General features: G+C 38.9%; 1 protein-coding gene and 1 long non-coding RNA gene across 11 annotated transcripts in view; both read left to right on the top strand.

Annotated features, from left to right (window-relative positions):
• NRG3 (neuregulin 3) overlaps positions 1 to 25188 on the top strand; it is a 1082617-nt gene that overhangs the window by 269369 nt on the left and 788060 nt on the right. The gene's annotated exons all lie outside the window — the stretch shown is intronic.
• On the top strand, positions 1712 to 21767 carry LOC309643229. The gene is made up of 2 exons (XR_014253640.1): positions 1712 to 14368; positions 14684 to 21767. It is a non-coding gene; the product is annotated as an uncharacterized lncRNA (long non-coding RNA).

The raw sequence follows: 25188 nt of genomic DNA, 5'->3' as shown, positions 1-25188 counted from the left end.
CCTTAAAATCCTTTATATTGGAAGGTTAGGCAAACATTAAGGCAATGTGCAACAACCAGAAAATTATTTTAAATATTTATGTTTAGATGGATCACCAGATTTGTGAGTTAATCTCTGAATATTTTTTTTTGTATACAACAGGATTTCAACTATTATTTCTGTTTTAATAAGATTTTTAATTCTTTTTCAAATACGACCTAGCACCTGAATCAAAAACTGCATACGCTATTTTTCTATCAGGCTAACAGATCAACAGTGTTTATGGTGGAATTGATAAAAATATTTCAAATATATGTTTTAATTTTTCATAGTCAACTTTCCTATTATTTCTGTAAAGATTCGAACTCCCTAGCTAAGTATCGACACACCTCCCTTTACTCGTTATTTTATTGATTGGCCACTCATTTCAGATCTATAGAAACTTTCACTCTTTATCTGGTTTTAAACATTTTTGTATTTTTCTTAGCTACTAGAGAACCCTCTAAGGATTTTCAAGGCAGAGGTCCCATTTGACAGTGGCTTCCCAATCAATAATTATATGCACGAAGCAAAGCACACTAAAGAGTTCACTCTTTAAATTGTCAGTTTGTTGAAACTTGGACAAATTGTCTTTAAGTTGCCTGATGCAATATTGTTTGATAGGTGGCATTTTATTTATTAATTCATTTTATTAAGCTGCTGTCCAAAAATTAAGACACAAGAATAATTTATGACTTCTAGTCTCAGCAGAAATAATGTCAGTCTGTCTCTTGGCCCCAGACTTCACACTTCCATCAAATGGATACCATTTTATACTGATAATATCACTATTGGAGTAGTTCTAAAAAGACCTTAAAATAGAGAACACTGGATATGTTAGCCTTGCGTAGGTTTATTTTCATTGTGTATAAATGGATACAGGTCAATTCTATAATTTCTTTGACTCATCAGTTTTCATTATCTTGAAATATCTGTACCCAAGTGTATGTATACACACATACATATGTATATATGTGTGTGTGTGTGTATTTTTTTTTTTATATAAGGAAGTATGGTAGGTTTCAGGAACCGGCTGAAGGACTTTTCTGTCTTTCCAAAAAGAGAGAGAAAACAATTTTCCTGAAAAGTGATATTTACTAGAGTGAAGGATGGAGAATAAAAAAGGATTAAGCTTCAAACAGGTAGACATTAACTCTATTACTATCATAGGATTATGTGGGTACATAATCCAGTTTGTGTTTATAATTCATATTCTTCCTCTTTGTTCTTTTAATGATTCAAGGAACGAATTTCTACAGATTTCTCCTGATTTCTTCCATTGTAAATGTGCTTTTAGGTGATTCTTTGGAACTAAACACTTGCCAGGCATTTGGGCCATCATTTTATGCTGAGTTGAAGGAGCTGTTTCATTTCTGCGACCTGCAGACTGAACGCAGTAGGGATGCTCTCAGGGTATCCTGCCACATGGGGCCTGTTTACCTCACCCTTTTGTACTGCATACTGTAGAGTTGGGTTTTCCAGAAAGAAGGCTGGAGGAAATCATCACTTAGCAAACACTCTGCTGATCACATCTTTTCTCTTGAAACCCCACAGCACAGGCCTCATTTTGTGACTCTAGTGGTGAAACAACTTGTCTATTTACTATACAACTGTTGAGTCCTGGGCAGTAGATTTACAGTAATGACCCCCACAAACCTGTCCTAACATTTCACACACACACACACACACACACACACACATTCTATGTTTTTATAAGTTGCATAATTCTGCCAAATCATCATGGATGCTAGAATTCCTTCTCATCACTTTTATTGTAAATAACAACTGAAATAAAAAAGCAGAATTAGGTAACTAATTTTCTTCCCCAAAAAACATTTACCTCCTTAAACTATGCCACTAACCAGACACATGAACACCCTAAGTTGGCAGCATTGCAGGAGCTACACTGATGCACTTCACCTGTTCTTTTCCCCCTCTTCCAAAGATGCATGCCTTTCTCTGGGAGATTTCCCAGCTGCTGGTGGTTTGTTATTTACCTAACCAGAGGTTCTCACACTTTATGCTGCTTAAAAAGAAAAACAAAGCATATTTAGAAAGCTTACTGTCAAACCCTACCAAGATGAACTCTGAATTGGTTATTACAGGGTGAGGCCAAGCATCTGCATTTTATCAAGCTTTACTGGTAGTTCTTACCTAATTCATCTAAGAATATCCTATTACAGAACATTGAAAAAAAATGTGGCTTCAGGATTAATTATCCCAAAGACTTGTATTCCGGGAATGAAGCAGTTGTGAATGCTAATGATTATTGCGTTAGTTGATCCTTTCAGATGTGGCAGTATTCAGTCTGCTGTCTAATGTCTGACCCTCCTGGGGGAAACAAGCAAACAAACAAACAAATGCATATACAGGGAGGAGAATTGATTGAAATAATAGGTAGTCAGATGGGACAGTGCCAGGCACCTGCAAGGAAGGCAGAAGTGGTCCTGAGAATTTTGGGGTTCAGAATGTGGTCCTGGGCCGAGAGAGAGGGTGAGCATAGGTGTACATTGGGAACAGTGGGAACATGTGCTTCCGTTTGCTGCCTCTCCTTTGCATGTGAATTTCTATGTTTATACTGGGCTCAGGGTGTATAGAAGTAGGGTCCCCTTGGGCATCTATTATTCTGTGTTCAGCTAAGTTCAGGGAAGGATCAGTAAACATGGCAAGGCATTATGGACAGTAAAGAAGAAGACATTTACAATAGAAAATTCTATGACAAAAATATTATCTTTCTCTTGGAGGTGCTGGGGGCTGTCCTACTGAGAGAGGTTCCAGAGTCAGGAATAAGGTGTGTGCTGCCTCTGAAGACCACGAAGACTAAAAGGCTCCAAAAGCAGAAGAGTAATGAATGAAATAAACTTAGATCAGGCCATAGTTGAAGGTGCAGACTGATATCCAAATGTTACAAAGACCAAAAGGCCAAAGGCAGGTTCTGGAGTCAAGGCATAGAGCAAGGAAACCAGAAAGCAGGGAGAAGAGACCAAATACCCATGAACTGAAGACAGTAAGGATGAGCCAGGGATATTACTGAGAATTCGAAATGTCACTTACTAATGTGTAGCGTTTGAAATAGAACGTATGGGTAGGTTTAAATGCCTCAAGCTGGACCAAAACTATTAGCCTTTTTGAGCACGATTAAGTGTGCTACTTTTCAGTGGGTTACTGTGATTACATAATGTGCAATTCAATGCAATTCAATTCAATGGTTGGTGTAGTAAGCACAGCGGTGCCTATATTGAAAGTTTCTGGTCTAGGTTCTGCCCATATTCTTGTTTAAAAGTTGCCTCTTGTGTTGTATTTGTTCTAAGCAGGTGAATCAATTTGTATCAGTAGTTGGTCATCTGTTTGCCCATCGGAGTCAATATGATTTAGTGGCAAGACATGGAATCTGGAGTCAGGTAGTCCTGGGGCCTTCATTTACTGCCACTTAGTCCATTGTCTGTATAAATGGGATAATTATGTATATCTCGTAGGGTTAAATGAAAGGGCAGAGGTACCAGACTTAGAAATACTCTAGGTATTCAGAAAATATTAATTGCTTTCTCCTTTTATACTCTGATATTCTCTGCCTTCATGAAATTTGACCCTTATGATTTCTTCTGTGCTCTTATTCACTTGGGACTTTTGTTTAATTACCTTGTCAACGACTATGTGGTTGATTTAAGGTATGTAAAACAAGCATTCATCTATTCCACACCGTGTTTCTACCCCGGCCACATCTATCTTCTATTAAGTGATCTTTGAAGCAGCTCTAATGGGAATTGGTCCCTTGGGTCAGGAAAGCACCTGCTTCAGATGTCTCCTGTGCTCACGTGTCCCAGGATTTGTGACCTGTGTATTGAAATGGGCCACAACACCCAGGACACATGGCCAACCTCCCCCTAGGTAAGAAATGGCCTCACTTGTATTTGTGACGATTAGCAACTATTCTGGTATAATCTTCAGTTAAAGGAGAGTAGTCTCACAGGCTAATTAATAAAAAGAAGGAATGTAATAAAATTCCAGAGAAACAAATCAACTCCATATCAATCATTTTGAGAAAAGTAAATCTAGGAGAGCAATGCTCAGCCCCTCCCCCACAGACACACATCAGTTTTTGAAAAGGAAGTATAAAAGTAGAAAAAACTTTGTCTCTAGATTCAGATAGTCTGTGTGACTCTTGCTTCTGCCACTGAAGATCTGTGTGACGTTTGTGACATAAGCATATCAGTTACTTCTGATCTTTTGTTTCCTCATGTATGAAGAGGGGATATAAAATGCTTCTAACTGGTTTCTTGGAAGGGCTGAATTGGATAGTAATTGTAATGCACCCAAGACAAAGCTGGCATACAATAAGTGCTAGTCCCGTTCTCTTTCCTATTCCTTTTGAGAATTGAATTCATTCTTCTATGGAAGTAGTGTTTCCATCTTTCTTATCCCACTCTTTTTTTAAAACTACTGCTGTACATATGGGACAGCAACCCAGTAGCTAGTGAAGGGATATGGCTTCAAAAGGGAAGCAGTGGTGTGCATCGTTTTGCATTGCCCTGACGCTGCTGGGCGCTAGTGTTGCAATCAGTTGCTGAAGTGAAGGCATTCTCCTTCTTGTGGCTGGCTCCATGTGTATGCTGGAGCTGAGTATGGTGTGCTTCCCCAGACCTCAGGCCACGAGGAACTGGTAAGGTGAAATGCCATCTTTGCTAGCTCTGAATGGAAAATCGTGCTTGCTTTCATAAGTGAAAGGAACTACCAAATATTTGCCTAGTTTCTGATTGGTCCCAAACTGGTAAACTTCAACAAGAAATACACTTCAGCATACATATATAGTATATTTGACCTTCTTCTTTAAGCCTGAGGATCTTCAGAGTACTCAGCTGTAAACTGGAAATGTCAAAGCTCATGTGTTCTCCCAAGATTTTTGTGAGAAGCAAAAGGATAATATACATGAGAAGGAGCCATAGGTGCTTGTATGATGGCTTCAGCATCAACTTAAAACACCAGTGGTTTTATTATTGGTATTATTAATTTTGTATCACATAGGAATTTTTTTCTTTGATGTCCACTTTACATTTTTTAAAAAATATTTATTTATTTATGGCTGCGTTGGGTCTTCGTCGCTACACGTGGGCTTTCTTTAGTTGTGGCAAGGCGGGCTACTCTTCGTTGTGGTGCACGGGCTTCTCATTGTGGTGGCTTCTCTTGTTGCAGAACATGGGCTCTAGGTGCGCGGGCTTCAGTAGTTACGGCACGTGGGCTCACTTGTTGTGGTGCACGGGCTTAGTTGCTCCACAGCACGTGGGATCTTCCCGGACCAGGGACCGAACCCGTGTCCCCTGACCTGGCAGGCGGATTCCCAACCACTGCGCCACCAGGGAAGTCCCAATGTCCATTTTACATTTATCTTGAAAAGCTCTATGATTAGTTTGATGTGTGCTGTGAGCTAATTACTTCATTAATACTGCTCTGGTACTATAGCCAACTCCAGCTGAAATAATTTGGCACATGCAGTTCTGTTCAGCTAGTATAGTAAGTCTTTCATGGATAAAATGGAAATGTCTAGAGCAAACTTGGAAGAATCCCAGAACACGGCTCTTCTGAATACACATCAAGTAGTATCTTGTTCGTATTCTTTAGTGGGCATCCCTCTCCACAGGGAACAATGGTAAAGAGTTAGATAACCTTGAAGGCCAGTGAACCATACAAAACTCAAACATGACTAGCCAACGCCTTGTCACCGAGGTGGACAACGTGTTAAAATCATATTTGCTTAGAGTGGCCACCAGGAAATATTTTATGACTGAGTTAAACTCCTCAAATCTTGACAAAAGGCATGTATCAAACTATTTTTGATAGCGCCCTGCTTAGGAAAATACTTTTTTCAATATTAACCATCAATGCAAATATTTAAAGTCTAGTTCTGCTTCTACCAAAGAGAATGCAGAGACAAAGACTGTAAAACACAGTTATAGAACCTGCCTATTTCCAGATCCTACTAAAATTCTAACTACAAGGCTGGAATTGTTTATAAAGAACTGAATATTTCAGTATTTTAGTATATATCCTACTTCAAATACCATTCAGTGTGTCTGGAATTTTATCCTGGAAATACATTGCAAGTGATCTCTGTGTTATTCGTCTCGGCTCCTGAATTCTGATTTATCATCTCTAGTAAGTGAGGTGGTGAGCATCACGCAGGAGATTCACAAGGCTTAGCCATTCAAGAAGTGTGGACTGTTGAAATTCAGACTTCATGTACCATTTGGGTGACAAACTGTAAAGGCGTGTTTCCTGCCTAAAACTCTACAGAACAATCATTTGCCGTAAGACTCTCCGCAGTAGCTTGTGCCCTTATGCTTTATGGGGAGATGCAGGGTATATACTGTATTTGTCTCAGTTCTTAAAATTCCTCAGTGGATAAAAGGGAAGTCCAATAATAATATTGACCATAATATGCCTTGCTCATGCACACAAACACACAGCAATACCTTCTTTGCCTTTGGTACTTGGGATATAGGAGGAGGTGAGAGAATAACTCATAACCTGCCTGGTCTAAGCTGGTTATGACCTCCCTGATGGGTAACCCCAGGCTGCTTGCAAAGATAATTGTTTTTGGTCTTCATCACAGGGCCTGGGATGTGATTTACACAGTTGACCAAGAGAGTGGAGGCTTCTCTGATAGAGAGTGAAGCCTGGTGACAGAAGCTGACAAAAGTGAAGAGACTCTGGGCCCCAGTCTCCTATAGAAGAAAAGAACAGAACAACAGTTACTGCTTAGTGGGAGTTGTAGTACTCGGACTTTCACCCACATGGGTGCCAGACCACTGTCCTAAGCTCCTGATGTATTTCCAGGCTTTCTCAGAATTCTTTAGGAACTGGGTAGGTCCAGTTTGCAGATTGAGGGTCATCAGTCTTTGTATCAGATCAGATTGGAGTAAGCAGACCCCGAGAACCACTTATAAATAACTAACATATACTGAATGCTGACCATTCTCTCCCAACAATCATATGGAATAGGTATGACTGTTACCCTTATTTTATAGATGGAAGATCTGTGATTTGTCTGAGTAGCTGTAAGTGGTGCAGCTTGCATTTAATCTCACATTTGATTTCCTCTGGGATCCTTAAACACCCGATTCAGGCTTGACCTGCCTGCCTCTGTAACGTGGTAAGTAGGGCACCTGAAAGTCCATAAGGTGCCTACTTACCTAGTTGCTTTAGCTTAAGTTGACCTCTGGACACTAGAATCTTGACTATAAGAGGCAAATCAGAGAAACATGGCCAACCTGTAAAGTTATCTGTGCAATTCTCTGGTTCAGCTTCTTAAAGAGACAAATACAGATCAATTGAGAATACTCAATTCCATCCTTTTAATAAGGATAATAGTTTACTACCCTGCTAACTTTAACATGAAGATATACTGCATCCAAAAATATTATACGAATGGCAATCGTTAGGTCCTTCTGATGAAAACTAATGAACTGGGGAGGTGTTGCCCCAGCCTGGGATAGGCAGCTGTGCCTGTACCAGCTAGCCTCAGTGGGGCCCTTTGTAGAGCTCCCCAGATCTTTTGTGTAGGGATGCCCACTTCTGAATTCACAGTGTTCACCAGTCATCATGCATATACAAACATTTCCCCCTCTGTTTAAGGACTTCACTAATTTATTTCTGTGAATGCTCTGCTTTCCTCCAAATGATTCTGTAAGATGGTGGCTGCAGACTTCATTAGCTCAACCTCCAGAATTGCTCCTCGTAGTTACATCCTCAATTTTTTCTCTCTTTTACGCAAACAGATTTTGCCTATACTTGTGTTTTTTAATGGGCCCTCTGACAGTATATTCTACAAAAAAGAAGATAATTTTAAAAGAAGTTTCATGAGGCTCTGAAATTAACAAGTTGTTAGCCTCCCTTGCAGCTATTCGTACAGTGTATTCATTTTCGTTGTGCTTCTCATCTGCTTTTATGGTTAACAGTGCTTCTTCTCCCGTGCTGGGAGTCAGAGCTGTGAGAACTTAGGATCCTGGAATTGTTGACTATTCTGATTAGAAAATTCCTTTGAGTTCATCCAAGTCAAAATAGCACTGCTATTTGAATCTTTTCTGGCTCTGGTTGACACTTTCAGTGTTGGGGAATTTATTCCCAATTCTCCCATCTGCCATATTTAATCTGGGGCATTTAAAAGGTTTTGATTGAAAGTTCTTTACCATAAACTGAAATATCTTGTCTTGTGATTTCTACCTATTTTTTTCCTGGTTGTTCTTTTTGCATCTAGGAAAGTGGTTCTCAAACATTTATGTGCATCAGAATCACCTGGAGGGTAAAACAAATTACTGTCCCCACCCTAGAATTTCTGATTTTCTGTAAATGTGAGGATAGGCCTGAAACTTTGCATTTCTAACACATTCCTGGTTTATCTTGATGATGCTGATTCTCATTTTGAGAATCTCTTATCCGAATATGTCTTCTCTTCATCTTCTAAAACCTTTGAAATCCCAAGATGCCTTTTTGTCTCCTGGCTGAATAACCCCAGTTCCTTCTTTTGAATCTATGGCTTGTCAACCATGTCACCATGCAGTTGTCTTCCTTTGCCTGTCAGTCATTGGACTTCAGGGGGCCAAACAGACAACACCAATGAGTGAAACCATCAAAGGTAGCTGTGGGATGGGTTAAGTAGGTAAGAACTGCTGACGTTTTACACAACTGAGCAGGCCCCACCTAAAGCATTCTCATGTTGTTTTTTTCAAGCACCAAACCTGCTTAATAAAATTTACTTCCCAGCTAAATTTGACCCAGGGGATAATAGTTTGGGGCCTGAGGGCACAGTGATTAAAATGGAGCTTGAGACCAGAATGCGGTAAGTAAGAGTATCAAATTACTGTCCACAGCTGTCTGATTTTTTTCTTACATGAAACCAGTTCTAAAAATAACTTTTAATACATTAGAAATAATTTCCTAATTAAGGAGTTACCTAGCTTCTTTTTTAAAAATTTAATTAATTAATTAATTAATTAAGTTTTGTCTGTGTTGGGTCTTTTTTGCTGTGCGCTGGCTTTCTCTAGTTGCGGCCAGCTGGGGCTACTCTTGGTTGTGGTGCCCGTGCTTCTCATTGCCGTGGCTTCTCTCGTTGCGGAGCATGGGCTCTAGGTGCACAGGCTTCAGTAGTTGTGGCACACAGGCTCAGTAGTTGTGGCTCGTGGACTCTAGAGAACAGGCTCAGTAGTTGTGGCGCACGGGCTTAGTTGCTCCGCGGCATGTGGGATCTTCCCGGACCAGGGCTCAAACCCATGTCCCCTGCACTGGCAGGCGGATTCTTAACCACTGTGCCACCAGGGAAGTCCAGGAGCTACCTAGCTTCTTAATTATGAGATCAATATGTATCTCATATTGATAGCATCATGAGATAAATAGGAGAGTTAAAAGCAAATATAATTGATTAGCTGGGCCACCCTAAATTTGTTTTTTGCCATTATTTAAAATTTAATTGCTGTATTATGTTACCAGATGTTGATTTTAGCCATTTTATCATATACTTTATTGCCTGAAAGCAGTTTCTATGTATTTATAATATGAGCTTTTTCTGTTTCTTGGATGTAGAAAAATCAATTAAAATGAAGCAAATATTTTTGAAACCTAACCAGAAAGTTCCTCCATAGAAATGTGTGGCCTGGGAGTTGAGCCTAATGCTTTCTGAATAAGATATTAACAGTCTTGTAGTGTATGCTGGGAATTTAGAAAACTGATTTTTTTCCTAAAGCTTCTTAGGGGAATGTCAGCTTAATAAGTGGGCTACATGCTCCTGCAGGGTTTTTATGGCTTGTCATAACACACCGTTTCTGTCCAGATACAGAAAAGTCCTTGTCTACAGTCCAGTTCTGGCCCTCCCCTTAGTTTTACCTGTCTCTAGCTTGATTTCCATTGTCCTAGGGTGGATGTGGAATGGAAGAGAATTAGCAGATCTTTAACTACACTTCTTAAGTGAGGCGAAATCCACTCTGGATCAGCTGTGCCAGGAGTTCTGGCGAGATGCGACTCTGCTTCAGTATAGGCAGGGCTGAACTTCAGCTCAAGAGCACCTGTCCCTCTGTACTCCCTGCTGTTCCCACCAACTTAACCCCTCCTTTGGGGACCCTTGCACTGCCATACGGTCCAGCAACTAAAGGGTTAACATGCACCACAGTTACAAGCATCCAGGACCCTTTTCCAGTAGGTGTCTGTTCAGATGGGGCAGTGGCTGGGCCACTGTGGGCTGGTAAATATTTTAGATATCATCCCTTGGCAGGAGATGAAGACTTGGAAGTACCCAGGAGCCAGCAGGTGATACAAATGTGTGTGTGTCACTGATGGGGTACTCCTGCCCTGCTGAGAGGAGGCAGCTAGGCCCAGCCCCACTCCTTTTGTGGCTACACTGGGGCGGCCCATTCTCTGATCTTTGAAGAGGCTCTCAGAATCTAGACTGTTTTTTGTTTGCTCTTTAAGTTGACGTCTCCTGATTTTCAAAAACTTGCTCATTAAAAACAAGAACCAGATCCTGTAGCCTGAAACACAAACCAACCAACAAAGCATGTGAGTTCATAAGGATGGACATCAGACACTCCAGAACAGAGGGCACCTGCACACTCAGACCACTTTACAGAACAGTAAAATGCCTGTCTTTCATCTGTTTCTAAGGCTATCTATGCCCAAGTTTTAAGTCTTCAAGAACTACATGCAAAATTTCACAGAATACTTTTTCTAAGCCCAGAACCTTTTCTGTGTTTGTTTTTTTTTTTTACCATTGTGTATATCAAAATAATGATACGTAAAGAAAAAGATTTTTAAAAACTACTTATGTTTTGAAGTAGTTCTATTTTAGAAAAGAGAATCTTGACAAAACCTGAGCCTTGTTAGAAAGAAAAGAAAAATGACAAAGCAATAACTTACAGAAAGCCTAGGATGGGAATTTCGATCACCTTGTGCAAAACACAGCAAAAATATATGCTAAGGATCAGAAGTATGTGGTGCTCAAAAAACCAAACAAATAAACCCATGCACATATGGTCAACTTATCTTTGATAAAGGAGGCAAGAATATACAATGGAGAAAAGACAGTCTCTTCAATAAGTGATGCTGGGAAAACTGGACAGCTACATGTAAAAGAATGAAATTAGAACACTCCCTAACACCAAACACAAAAATAAACTCAAAATGGATTAAAGACCTAAATGTAAGGCCAGACACTATAAAACTCTTAGAGGAAAACATAGACAGAACGTTCTATGACATAAATTACAGCAAGATCCTTTTTGACCCACCTCCTAGAGGAATGGAAATACAAACAAAAATAAACAAATGGGACCTAATGAAACTTAAAAGCTTTTGCACAGCAAAGGAAACCGTAAACAAGATGAAAAGACAACCCTCAGAATGGGAGAGAATATTTACAAATGAAGCAACTGACAAAGGATTAATCTCCAAAATATACAAGCAGCTCATACAGCTCAGTATCAAAAAAACAAACAACCCAATCCAAAAATGGGCAGAAGACCTAAATAGACATTTCTCCAAAGAAGATATACAGATTGCCAACAAGCACATGAAAAGCTGCTCAACATCACTAATCATTAGAGAAATGCAAATCAAAACTACAATTAGGTATCACCTCACACTGGTCAGAATGGCCATCATCAAAAAAATCTACAAACAATGAATGCTGGAGAAGCTGTGGAGAAAAGGGAACCCTCTTGCACTGTTGGTTAGAATGTAAATTGATACAGTCACTATGGAGAACAGTATGGAGGTTCCTTAAAAAACTAAAAATAGAACTACCATATGACTCAGCAATCCCACTACTGGGCATATACCCTGAGAAAACCATAATTCTAGAAGAGTCATGTACCACAGTGTTCATTGCAGCTCTATTTACAATAGCCAGGACATGGAAGCAACCTAAGTGTCCATCAACAGATGAATGGTTAAAGAAGATGTGGCACATATATACAATGGAATATTACTCAGCCATTAAAAAGAAACAAAGTTGAGTTATTTGTAGTGAGGTGGGTGGACCTAGAGACTGTCATACAGAGTGAAGTAAGTCAGAAAGAGAAAAACAAATACTGTATGCTAACACATAGATATGGAATCTAAAAAAAACCAAACAAACATGGTCCTGATGAACCTAGGGGTAGGACAGGAATAAAGACGCAGATGTAGAGAATGGGCTTGAGGACACGGGGTGGGGGGGAAGGTAAGCTGGGACGAAGTGAGAGAGTGGCATGGACATATATACACTACCAAATGTAAAATAGCTAGTGGGAAGCAGCCACATAGCACAGGAAGATCAGCTCGGTGCTTTGTGACCACTTAGAGGGGTGGGATAGGGAGGCTGGGAGGGAGATGCAAGAGGGAGGGGATATGGGGATATATGTATATGTATAGCTGATTCACTTTGTTATACAGCAGAAACTAACACAACATTGTAAAGCAATTATACTCCAATAAAGATGTTAAAAAACAAAACAAAACTAAACAAAAACAAAAAACAAATGCACAAACCCAGTTCAGCAAAGGGGCCAAGCATAGAGGCACGTAAAAGAGAAATGGCTGAGGAAAGAGGTCAGGAAGCCGGCATCTTGCACAGGCTGGTTCTTGCTCAGCCTTGAGCTGTATTCTGCAGTACCAGTCACAGCACCTGACACATGGAAGTCATTGTGTACTGGAATTGAAATAATGCATGACCAAGGATCAATTAGAAAAAGCCTCCAGGTGTGATGCTCTGACTAGGACTTCCAATACTATGTTGCATAGGTGTGGTGTGACTGGACACCTTGTCTTATTCCTGACTTTAGGGGAAAAAGCTTTCAGTTTTTCACCATTGAGTGTGTTTTAGCTGTGGGCTTGTCATATATGGCCTTTATTATGTTGAGGTATGTTCTCTCTATATCCACTATGTTGAGAGTTTTTATCATGACAGAATATTGTATTTTTTCAAATTATTTTTCTGCATCTATTGAGATAATCATAGGGTTTTAATCTTTTATTCTGTTAATGTGGTGTATCACATTAATTGATTTGTGTGGGTTGCACCAACCTTGCATCCCAAGGATAAATCCTACTTTTAATGTGTTGTTGAACTTTGTTTTCTAATGTTTTGTTGATAATTTTTGCATCTATATTCATCAGGTATATTGGTGTGTAGTTTTTCTTGTGTCCTTACCTGGCTTTGGTATCACCGTAATGCTGGCCTCGTAAAATGAGTTTGGGAGTGTTTTACTCTTCTTCACTTTTTTGAGAGTTTGAGAATGATAGGCATTAATTATTTTTTAAATGTTTGGTAGAATTCACCTGTGAAACCTTCTGATTCTAGGCTTTTCTCTGTTGGAGGTTTTCAATTACTGATTCAGTCTCCTTATTTGTTATTGTTCTATTCTTTGTTTACTTTTTCTATTGTTTTTCTGTTGTCTAATTCATTTATTTATGCTCTGATCTTTGTTATTTCCTTCTTTCTGCTATCTTTGGGCTTAGATTGTTCTTCTTTTCCTAGTGCTTTGAGGTGTAAAGCTAGGTTGTTTATTTGTCATCTTTCTTGTTTCTTAATATTTGTATTTATTGCTGTAAACTTCCCCTACAAACTGCTTTCATGGCATTCCACAGGCTTTGGTATGTTGTGCTTCCATTTTTATTTGCTTCAAGATATTTTTATTTTCCTTTTGATTTCTTCTTTGAACTATTGTTTATTCAGGATTGTGTTGTATCTTTTTACCATATCTGTGAATTTTCTAGCTTTCCTCCTGTTGATTTTTAGTTTTATATCATTGGTTAGAGAATATACTTGGTATAATTTCAATCTTCTTAAATTTTTAAGACTTTTTGTGACATATAATATGATCTATGTGGAAAATGCTCCGTGTGCACTTGAGGAAAATGTGTATTCTACTGCTTTGGATGGAATGTTTAGTATATATCTGTTAGATCTATTGGTCTCAAGCATAGTTCAAGTGTAGGGTTTACTTATTGATTTTCTGTCCGGATGATCTATCTATTGTTGAAAGTGGGGTCTAGAAGCCCTCTACTGTTATTGTATTGGCTATTTCTCCTTTCAGATCTGTCAAGTATTTGCTTAATATATTTAGGTGTTCCAGTGTTGGGTGCATACATATTTATGATTGTTATATCTTCCTGCTGAATTTACCCTGTTATCATCCTATAATGATCATCCCTGTCTCTTTTTATGGTTTTTGCCTTAAAGTCTTTTTTGTCTGATAAAAATATAGCTACCCTGCTTTCTTTTGGTTTATCCTTGCATGGAATATCTTTTTCCATCCTTTTATGTTGAGCCTATGTGTGTTCTTAAAGCTGAAATGAGTCTCTTGTCAGCAGAATATAATTGGATCCTGTTTTTTGGTTTTTTTTTTTTTTTTTTTTTTTTTTTAAATTTATTTATTTATTTTTGGGTGTGTTGGGTCTTCGTTTCTGTGCGAGGGCTTTCTCCAGTTGTGGCAAGCGGGGGCCACTCTTCATCGCGGTGCGCAGGCCTCTCACTATCGCGGCCTCTCCTGTTGTGGAGCACAGGCTCCAGACGCGCAGGCTCAGCAGCTGTGGCTCACGGGCCTAGTTGCTCCGCGGCATGTGGGATCCTCCCAGACCAGGGCTCGAACCCGTGTCCCCTGCACCGGCAGGCAGATTCTCAACCACTGCGCCACCAGGGAAGCCCTTGGTTTTTTTTTTAATCCATCCAATAGGTACTGTATGCCTTTTGATTGGAGAATTTAATCCATTTACATTCAGAGTAATTATTGATAGGTAAGCATTAGTAAATGCTTGACGTATTCTTCTGTTGATGATCTCTATTGCATTTTGCATTTTATTTATTTTGTTCTTCAGCTCCAGAATTTCTGTTTGATTCTTTTTTATGATTTCTATATCTTTGTATACTTCTCATTTTAGTCCTGTATTGTGTTCCTGATTTTGTTGAATTGTCTTTCTGTGGATTTTCTTGTTTTGTTTTGTTTTGTTTTTATGTTTTTGTAGCTATCTGAGCTTCCTTGGAAAAGCTATTTTGAATTCTTTACCAGGTATATTGCAGATCTCCATGTCTTTGGGGTTAGTTACTCAAAGATTATTATGATCCTTTGTTACTGTCATGTTTCCTTGATTTTTCATGTTCCTTAAAGTCTCGCATTGTTGTCTTCACATTTGAAGTAGCAGTCACCTCCTCCAGTCTCTAATGACTTACTTTAGGGGAGAAATACCTTTTGTCAGCCATGGTAGTGACCTATGTATGAGCTTGCTTCATACTTCTTGCTCCCTCTTGTGGCTGAATTCTTAAGCTTATATGCTTTCCCTTGATCCTGCCATGCAGTAGGTTGGATGCTGACAACCTCCCTTTTGCTTTTCCAGAGAAAGTGCTAAAGCTCAAGTTTGTGGTCTCTCCCTAACCTACGGTTTGGGGCAGGTTTTCTTTGCATACTTGCTAGCTATCTGCCAAAGCTCTCCCTCAGCACTGTACAGGGAGCTGGTCCCAAGGTGGGGTTGTGTATGGGTGAGGCATGCAGAATGCTGGGCGTGCTCATGGGCCAGTTGGTGGGATCCATGGACAAGGTGTCTCTAGTGGCTCTTGGACAGGCTTCTTGATGGGGTACACAATACCGTTGGTAGCATCTGCATCACTTTAATGCCTTCTGAGAGTCCTGTCTGAGTCCTGTCTGCTGCTCTCCCAGGCTCTTCCCATCCCCCTGTAGTTCAGTAATGACACAGTATTCTGGATGAGGTGAGAGAGATATGGCAGCATTTTACACAGCTGCAGAACCCAGGAAGTCACTCACATGCTGTCACTTTCTTCAGCGAGAGAAATTTGGGGCTGAGGAAGGTCTCTTTCGGCACTGAGCTGTGCTGTCTTGTGGGAAGGGTGATGTGGATAAAGTTACACTGTTCTTCATATGCATCCAAACTTTCCAGTGCCTCCAAACTCATATTTTTTTGCTCCAGTGGCGTGCTGGAACACCTCTGCTGGGCGCCTCCCACAAAATCTCTTTCATCCATGAGTGATTGTCTAAGACAGTGTTCTCCAGGGGCTCCTTGGTTGTGGCTGAGAAGGGTTGGTGCTGTTTCATAGGACATTGCAGGATTCGCAGCTGGAACAAAAGTCTGTATGCCTGTCACCCAATACGCAGGTGGGTGATACTGCTCCCAGGTCCCTTGGCATATGGTGTTGGATTCCACAGCTCCAACAAAGGCACTTTTGTTCGTGGGTCATTGCTGAATCATTATTGTTGGGGGGGGGAATGCAATGTGGGATGTCTTATTCAGTCATCTTGCTGATGTCACCATCCATTTACCTTTTAAAAATAGGTATTATATAATATGTTATAGATAACGGAAACTGCTTTTTGAGAAGGTGGTTATTGCAGTGATGAAATATCCCTTATCTCCTGTCTGCTGTGCCATATATTACTGTAATTATGAAAGAGACATAAGGAAATGCCATAAGCACTCTCCATTGGGCCTCAGGCTTCACCAGCTCTCATATGGCTGTTGTATAAATGCTAATTATGAACATATGATAATAAAGAGGGAATGGCTACTGCTGACATGTACCTGCTAATTTGGTGTCTTATTTATTATGGCAGAGTGAGGTGTATAATCAAAGATGGTGGAAGACAGAGACTGTTCAATAAAGCAGCATCCTCTACTTTGCTGGCTGAGGCAGGCTGTGAATTTGTTTCAAGTTTGTTATACAGTAATTAATTTCATTAACGCAATATTGACTGGTGACCCAAGACCATGTACCCTTATTTAATATGTATGTAAACATATGCTTTTCATTTCCATACTTTATATTTCATCCATTTATAAAAATAATAAAAGTTCAATATAGAACAGAGTATAGAAATATACGTAAATAAAGTAGCAGAATCCTCTCTCCTAAGCTCAGCTGCTACCATTTCTTCACTTTTATACATATCTGTTTTACTCTAAAACTAAGTGATTATTTTCTGATTTACACAGTAGTAACTGTTCAATAGAAAAATACTTTTAAATACAGAAATATGGGAGAAATAATATTGCTCACTGTTGAAGCAGAGAGTTTTCTTTGTTCATAAGATTTGGCCATTTCCATCTTGGGGGAGCTAAAGCAGCTTATTCTCAATTTGTCTTCTTTATTACTGTGGACATGAAATGTTTTTAGACAAAGTTTAACTTTCTGGAATCTCAAAAAGAAAGATCAATATTAATTCCTTACACTTCAATAGACTGTTTATAAAATTTGTATTTATTTTTCCTACAAATATTCATTACGTCTCCTTTTATCTTTAAAGTCAGATGTACCTGGATCCCAGTATCAGTTCTATTCACCAGCTGGGTGTTATGTCCAAGTAACATAATTCATCTAAGCCTCGGCTCCCTTATCTAAAAACTATAGAATAAAGTTTGCCTCATCAGATGATGTGAGCCTATATGAAGTGCCTGGCAATAGTTGATACCTGGTAACTATTAGCCAGCTTCTTTTCCCCTTAATTAATGTCGATATCATCTATTAATTTTGCCATTGTATTTGGCAAAGAGTCCTGTTATTGATAGAAATATCCCTTGGGTAAACATTTCCATAAAGAGGTCTATAAAGAAGAAGTTTCCAGTGAAGTTCCAGAATTTGGAATTTAAAGAATTTATCCCCTTACAAACTTTAGGTCCCAAGGTGTCTTCCTATCTGAGTGGTTTGGAAGAAGACCCATGGAGTTTAAGATGATGTTGGTATGTTTGAGATGCCTAATACTTTTCTATTTTGTTACATTTTTCGTGGCTGTTAATAATATAGGTATGATCATCAGCATGGAACTGCAATACCCGTGAATTTAAGTTGGAAGTATCAATTGTTATTAATATCTCATGAGAAGGAACTATTTTAGAACTTCATAGTAGTTTATACATGGGGTTACCATGGCAACAATGGAACTTGTATATTTTAAATTTATTCCTTAATTTTCTTTAAACTGCTTTGTAACTGCCTTGGCAGGAAACCCTGTCTGTAGTAATGACAGTGATTTAATGGTCATTATGAAGTTTAATGGTCATAATGAAGTCCAACATTCTTGTGATTTGCTTCGGGGGACATTGACTTTGGGTATCTTTGGATGTACTATTAACGCAATGCTAAGCCCATTTAAAGTAGACAGAGTTTACAGGGACGAGAAGTATATTTTCTTATTGCAATTTATCATCCAGTAATAATGGTGAATGTTGCCACTCAAAACTTAAGGCCAAATGTAACTCAAGAGTGAGCTGACTAATGGCTGTCTTGCTCTTGAAGAAAGTATATTGTTTTTGCATTTAACCAAGCAGTCATTTTAAAGTATAATAAGCTATTTAATAGCTACAAATCTTATTCCAGAAAGAATGTTCAATCTTTAATACAAAATGAGCCAAAGAAACAGCCTGCTGGATTGTTAAAGGAAATAACCAATATCTCATTTTTTTTTTCCTTATAAATCTCTTGCTTCATGTCAAGGTCGCACTGATAACAGGTTAGAGGTTTGTGTGTTAGGAAATCTACTTTGCAAAATATGGCTATTCATAAATTAACCCTGAAGCATTTAAAATACTGTGGCATCAATTCAGCACATCTATTGGATGCCAGTTCCAGGAGGTTAGGAAGGTCTGTTAGAGAGAAATATAATATTAACTGGAGAATCCAAACAGAAGAGAGGCAAGGAATGCTAGGTAGATAAAATGGCAGAAATGAGTACCACTGACAGAGTATGTATGGTGTGAATGCAGAGTAAGGTATATATAAGGGTGAGGGAGGTATAGAGAATTTCTTGCCAGGTGAGAAATTTGAGCAGAAGTCTGTCTTCTAGGGAATGGGCCAGATGGAATAAAGATCTTTCAGTTTTGTAGTATGTTAGTGAGTGATGTTTAGGGCAAAGGAGAAAGTTACGCTTATGGTACTGTTGCTTCTGGGAAGATAACGTCATGTGATTAGGATTGGGAGCCTTGTGGGGTTGTTCAGGTCAGTCTCCTACCTTTGTGCCCAGTAATGATTATTGTAACAATAAACTACTTTTGCTTAGGCGGTTTAGAAAGTATGATCTCCATTTACTTGAAAGGGAATCCTTTGTCTTGCTGGGATGGTAACTGAATCATGCTGAAATGAATGAAAATGAATGAAATTTCATGCTGAAATGAATGAAATATGTAACCCAGTTGTATTTAGCAATTTATTCAATTTAGCAATTTATTCCCAATTCATTTTATAAAGGAAAATGGCAAATATATGGTTTGTCCATTGGAAAAAAAATTAATTTTTCATTAAGGCAAGAGTTAAGTTTATATTTTCTCAAAAATTATTCTAAATTTGTCATCTAAGTATTTGAATAACATATTTTGGCCTTGTTTTTTAATTAGTTTCCCGTAAAATGTCTATGATATCTGTTAGAGAGTACATTTGAATGCGTATTTGTATGTGTATATGTGTGTGTGTGTGTGTGTGTGTGTGTGTATTGTATTTAAGAGACTAAAAACGGAGGCCTTTAAGAGAGGTGTTTATGGTGTTAAAATCTCAAGTCTTCTCCTAAAGTGCATCTGTTTGGATAAATTGGATGTATATTCTTCTCTAACTGGTCCAACTGTTGAGTTTAATGAGGCTACAGCTGATGCCAATTGTGAATGGAGACTTTGCAAATTTATTGTCAAATCAACTCTCCTCTTACATTGTTTTGAGATCATTCCTTTGGGCTTGTATACTTTTTCTTCACATGTTAGTAAAATGCCACAAATGCTTGCTCCTGAAGTCCTGAGAGATGTGGCATATTATTATTATTTTTATGGGAATCTCTTTCTCTTTTAACCACTCTCACTTGATTAAAATAAGAGGTTTTTTTTTTTTTTTCTTTTTTTCAACCTGATCATTTGCACACTGGAAATGAAATCTCTCCTGGGGATTAGTTTAGACACTCAAGCTTTCCATTCAGGTGAAGGTGTGAAAAATACATGACAAGGATTTTACTCAAATGGGGCATGAGAAGTGAGGAACAAGAAGAAACTGAGAGGATTTGGCTGAAGATTTTTTTTCTATGCTGCAAATTTCATTTTATCTGAGAATTGGGAGGAAGGAAAACAAAACAGCAAAAAGGTGGAACAATAGGAAAGCCATATATGAAAAACAAACAAAGAAACATGATTTGGTTTAATCTAACAAAGCAAAGTCTTTCATGAAGGCTGCAAGTTACAGAACAGGTGTATCTCCTGAAAGTAACACTGCTGATTGCGGCAGCTTAGGAAGCTAGGGTCAATGACAGACATGCATATGCAGTGGTCCTTCATCATACTCAGGAACTTAGTCTGGCATTTAAAGCCATGATCCAACTCCTGACTGCCACTCCAACTTCACATTCCCCAACTCTCTCATGACCCCTAATGCCTCTAACTTTTTGCAGTTTTGTGAATACACTGCTGGTTCTCATATCTCTGTAAATATGCTGCCTTTGTTTGCCATGCCCCTTTTCTGTTGCTCCATCTATTGGACTCATCTTTCAAGATTTAGTTCCAGTACCATTTTATTTCTCTGCTATCTCCCTCTGGGTTACCTAGATGACTGGACCCCTTGTACTCCCATAGCACTCTGAGTTCACTCCATTTACAGTTCTTTTTACAGAGTATTTTAAGCATGTTTTACTTTTCTGCATCTATGATTAAATGGAAAGAGCCTAAGAAATAGATGCCTTATTTAGGTTTTAAGCCCCATAGCCTCTGGCACCATCCCTAGCACATAGTAGGTGTATAATAAATTTTGATTGAATATAATTTGCAAGTTGGGATACAGAATAGAAGGTGCTGAAAATGGAATTATTTAACATTTGCAAGATATTGTCCTAGGCTTTCTGGGAAGAGAGGTAGAAACACAAATAAAAACAGGTCACTTTTCAAAATGAACTAGAAAGGGAAAGACACATGATTAACTCACATATAAAGCTATGTGTGAGTTCTGTCAGGAAGTCACTTGGGAGAGGGTCCTAGGAATTGAGTGGAAGGTGAAATCCAAATTTCATTTCACTGAGAGGTGGTGGAAAGGCTTCATAAATAAAAAAGCATTTGAACTGTGCTTAGAGGTTCCAAAAAGAGGTTGTTTATTGTTTTTGTTTTTCTTGATCAGACATTTACTGTGCTCACAGAGCCTGCAGGAATTTAAACTCTATTTCTACCGAGGTTGACAAGCATGAATTTAATTAGCCTTCTCAAAAAATTAATAAAAAAAGCAAATCACATTTCACCGCCTAAATACTGTAGAATCATATAAGTATCTTATGCTGAGTGATTATCTGAAAGAAGATAATGTACTTACTCTGCTGTCTCTTAGCAATGCTTTGACTCCCCAGTATGCTGATGGCTTGGGAGAGGAGGTGAACTCAATTTGGGGGCAAAAAAGGAAATTACAGAAATTTGGTGAAGGACCCAGTGTAATTCTATGTCCTGTGTCCTTCACCAAAGCAACAAGAAATGGGACCATAAGTGAGAAAAACACCGTTAGCAATTTAAATAACTCAGGGAACAACCAAGTATTTGGCTGTAAATGCAGGGTTTTTCTAAAGCGTGGACTACTGAAAAGAATGTTTCAAGGATAAAGACTAAAATTCACTCAGCCCTTGGTCAGCGCAGGTGGTGGTATAGAAACAATTTCAGCATCTGATCTAGACACTGGTATTTGAATGGACTTATAAATGATCAGCAAGGAGATGAAACTCCCTCTAAATCACGGAAGTATAAACTAGAACAGATATAAATCTGGCAAAATTTAAAAATATGTACAATATCTGGAGTTTTGAGGGGTGTGGGGAAATATACACTATAATACACCGTCAGTGAGTTTAGACGTTGGTAAAACCATTCTGTCTTGAGCTCAGGATGAATTATGTTATTTGCTAAAAGAGAAAAACTGGAAAGGGACAGAGTATAGGGAAAAATTAAGAAATTATGAGCTCTGTTTGGAACATCCTAAAAGATATCAGGAATTCGGGTGGGGATCAGGCCATTAGTATGCGAATTTGGAACTCCAGGAAGGAATTCAAGCTGGAAGATATGAGAGTCACCAGCATAGAAATGGTACATGAAGCTATGGGACCTCAGTCATCAGTCACTCATTTCACAACTGTGAATTCGTTGTCTGTTATATGGAATGCACTACTCTCAGAATCTGTGTGGATGATATGAAAACACTAGCAATGGGTCCCGGCTCTAAGGGGGCACATATAAAGAAGCACTTGCTATAGGGTTAAGTGATCCATAAAATACATAAAATGATCACATCATTTTATTTTGTATCTTTAGTGGCCAGCTCTTTGCATATACTGGCTGCAGTCTTCACATGGATTTGCCCAAGGTAGGTAATTTTTTTCTCAATTTTACTGATAAGGAAGCTAAGGCAAGGGGACTTTAAGTGCATTTCATGTATTCACTGGTAGTAAATGGAGTTACTCGATGTCAGACTCTGGTCTGTTTCATTAAAAGCCTGTTCTCCTTTCAACCATCTTCACTCACTGCTTTTCAATAATAAGCCTGTTGTCACTAAATCCTAGGCTTCTTGACCCACACTGTCTGAATAATGATCACAGCGTCCCTCTAGGAAAGAAAGGTATCAACTGCAATTAGTTCTATTTGATGGATGGAAATCCTGGCTTACTTTGAATTTAAGTAAAGTAATTACGGTTGCTCATGGGCCGGTCAGCCATGGGGAAGCTGGTTCTTTACATTCTTCTTAGATTCATATACTGCAATGTATTGATTCTTACATAAATATATTTAATGGCTTGATATGACAAAGTGGCCCATCACTTGATCATCCCCCCTACCAGTGATTCCCAAACTCTCCTGTGAGCTGCACGAAGCTTATATAGAGAGGGAAAACTTCCTTAATGGAATGGAAAACAAAACCTTATTTAACCAGAATGGATTTGTTCTTAAAGCAAAAGAAAATAGACCCGTTTTTCAAAGATCAATTCTTATTCTCCAAGACTTCTGCAATTATCTGTTGAATTTGAGTTTAGTTCAAGTAAAGATTGATTTCCAGGACAGGTTCAGGAGCTCAAACATTATAGCTAAAGAAGAGGTGGATAGCCATTGTACCTGCATACTTGTGAGCTTAAAGTTATACATAGAAAAGTGTCAAGTGACTCAACAACGTTCACCAAGTTTTCATCTTTTGGGGGGGTTCCTGGAGAGGGGGACATTACAGGACAGGCTGCATTAATACCAAGTGCCCTGCTCGGTCTGAAGAGGTGCCATCATTTTGTTGATCATTTTATATGCCAAGGATACTGTTCTCATTGCAAAAGTCAGTCACCTTGTCATCTCCTTGTTCTACTCCTCATCTCTTTTTGGACAGAGGAAACCCTCCTTAAGGTAAGGGCAAAGAGAAGGCAACAAGTTGCTAGCTGCCCTTTCTCACTGAACCCAGGCGAATGCACTGAGGTATCAAGTGAGTGAACATCCACTTGTTCTCAGTCTATGATTCTTGTTACTGGCAGAGAAGCCAGTAAGTAAAACCAAAACCTTGTGGGGCATGTAACCGTGCGATTTATTCCTTTTCAGAATATTGGAAAGCCAGGAGCTCTTTCCAGCATATGAACTCAACTTAACCCTTTTATACATAAGCTAATGTCTTCCCTTCATTACTTAATTCGTATGATAAAGCTCTCCAAACCTCTCCATGGTCCCTTACCTAAAACAAAGTCAGCTAAACCATGTGAAGCCCCACTTCTAATTACTGGTTACTTTATTAAAATGCTCTTACCCCAGAGGGAACCAGTTGGCAGGGCAACAGAGAATGGAGTTTGGGCCAAAGACGATTGATCTTCAGTTAAATTCCTATGGTGCTCTTCTTTCCTCTCCCTTGTGGCTTAAAGTATGCAAATCTCTCATGCCAGCCAGTGAGGCCACTTTTCTCACCCTGTTTTGACCTGTCTTTTCAGGAGGTCTAATTAACCTATACAGTTTCTTCCAGGTTTACCAACAGCTCTTTCACGTGATTTTCTTATCTTTTACAATTCTCTCTTCTTGTATAATAAATTTCTCATTTGACCTTCCACTCAAACAAAGATTATCTTAAAAATTGCCCACAACTGAAGAAATGACTTAATCTAATTCTCAAGGAAAATGCCTCCCTTCTTGTGCATCTTAAGCTTTGCTGTTGTTATTTTAAGTTTTGTGCATATGAACTTTTTATTCTGGCCTTTAAACAAATGTTTATCAATCATATAAAATTTGGATAATGTGGACAAGCACAAAGAAGAAAAAACGTATCTGAATATAAGTATAGTATTATTAATGTTTAAGCAATATAGTTGTTAAGGGCTTAGATTTTTGATTAGCTATCATTGCCACTCAGTACCTCAGTAGGCAAATGAGAAATATGAATTCAACTAGGGCCATAAATGGTGGAAAGTCCCTGACATACCAGTGTGTAGGGTTAGGCAGAGGCAGGGAAGGGAGTACTCATTTAGAAGTAGTCAGAGAAGACCTCTCAGAGCAGAGGCCTGAATATTGAGAAGGAACATTCTAGGAAGAGCAAAAGCAACACCCTTGCTTGGGGACACTTTTGGCCTGATTGAGGCTAGAGCCTTCAGGTTAACGGGCAAGATGAGCAGTGGTAGATCTAAATTCATTCTCTGGTCTCTAAGACCAAAGAATGGAGGCTCCTTGATGCCATGGTAAGGAGTATGGGTTTTAAGTGTGATGGGAAGTAATAGGTCAGTTTCAAGCAAGAGACCTATATGATTGGATCTATAGTGTTTTTTTTTTAACATCTTTATTGGAGTATAATTGCTTTACAATGGTGTGTTAGTTTCTGCTTTATAACAAAGTGAATCAGCTATACATATACATATATCCCCATATCTCCCCCCTCTTGAGTCTCCCTCCTACCCTCCCTATCCCACCCCTCTAGGTGGTTGGATCTATAGTTTTAAAGAATAACTCTGGGGACTTCCCTGGTGGTCCAGTGGCTAAGAATCCACAGTCCCAATGCAGGGGGCCTGGGTTCAATCCCTGGTCGGGGAACTAGATCCCACATGTGTGCCTCAGCTGAGAGTTCGCATGCTGCAACTAAAAGATCCCATGTGCCGCAAGTAAGACCCATCACAGCCAAATAAATAAATATTAAAAAAAAAAAAACTCTGGCTGCTGTATGTGGAATGGATTTTAGAGAGCAAGAGTACAAGTAGAGGT

This window comes from Balaenoptera physalus, assembly GCF_965194825.1.
Source record: "Balaenoptera physalus genome assembly, chromosome: 14".
NCBI classification, from domain to species: Eukaryota; Metazoa; Chordata; class Mammalia; order Artiodactyla; family Balaenopteridae; genus Balaenoptera; species Balaenoptera physalus.
Note: the sequence above shows the minus strand (reverse complement) of the source record. Positions and strands in the feature narration are given on the sequence as shown.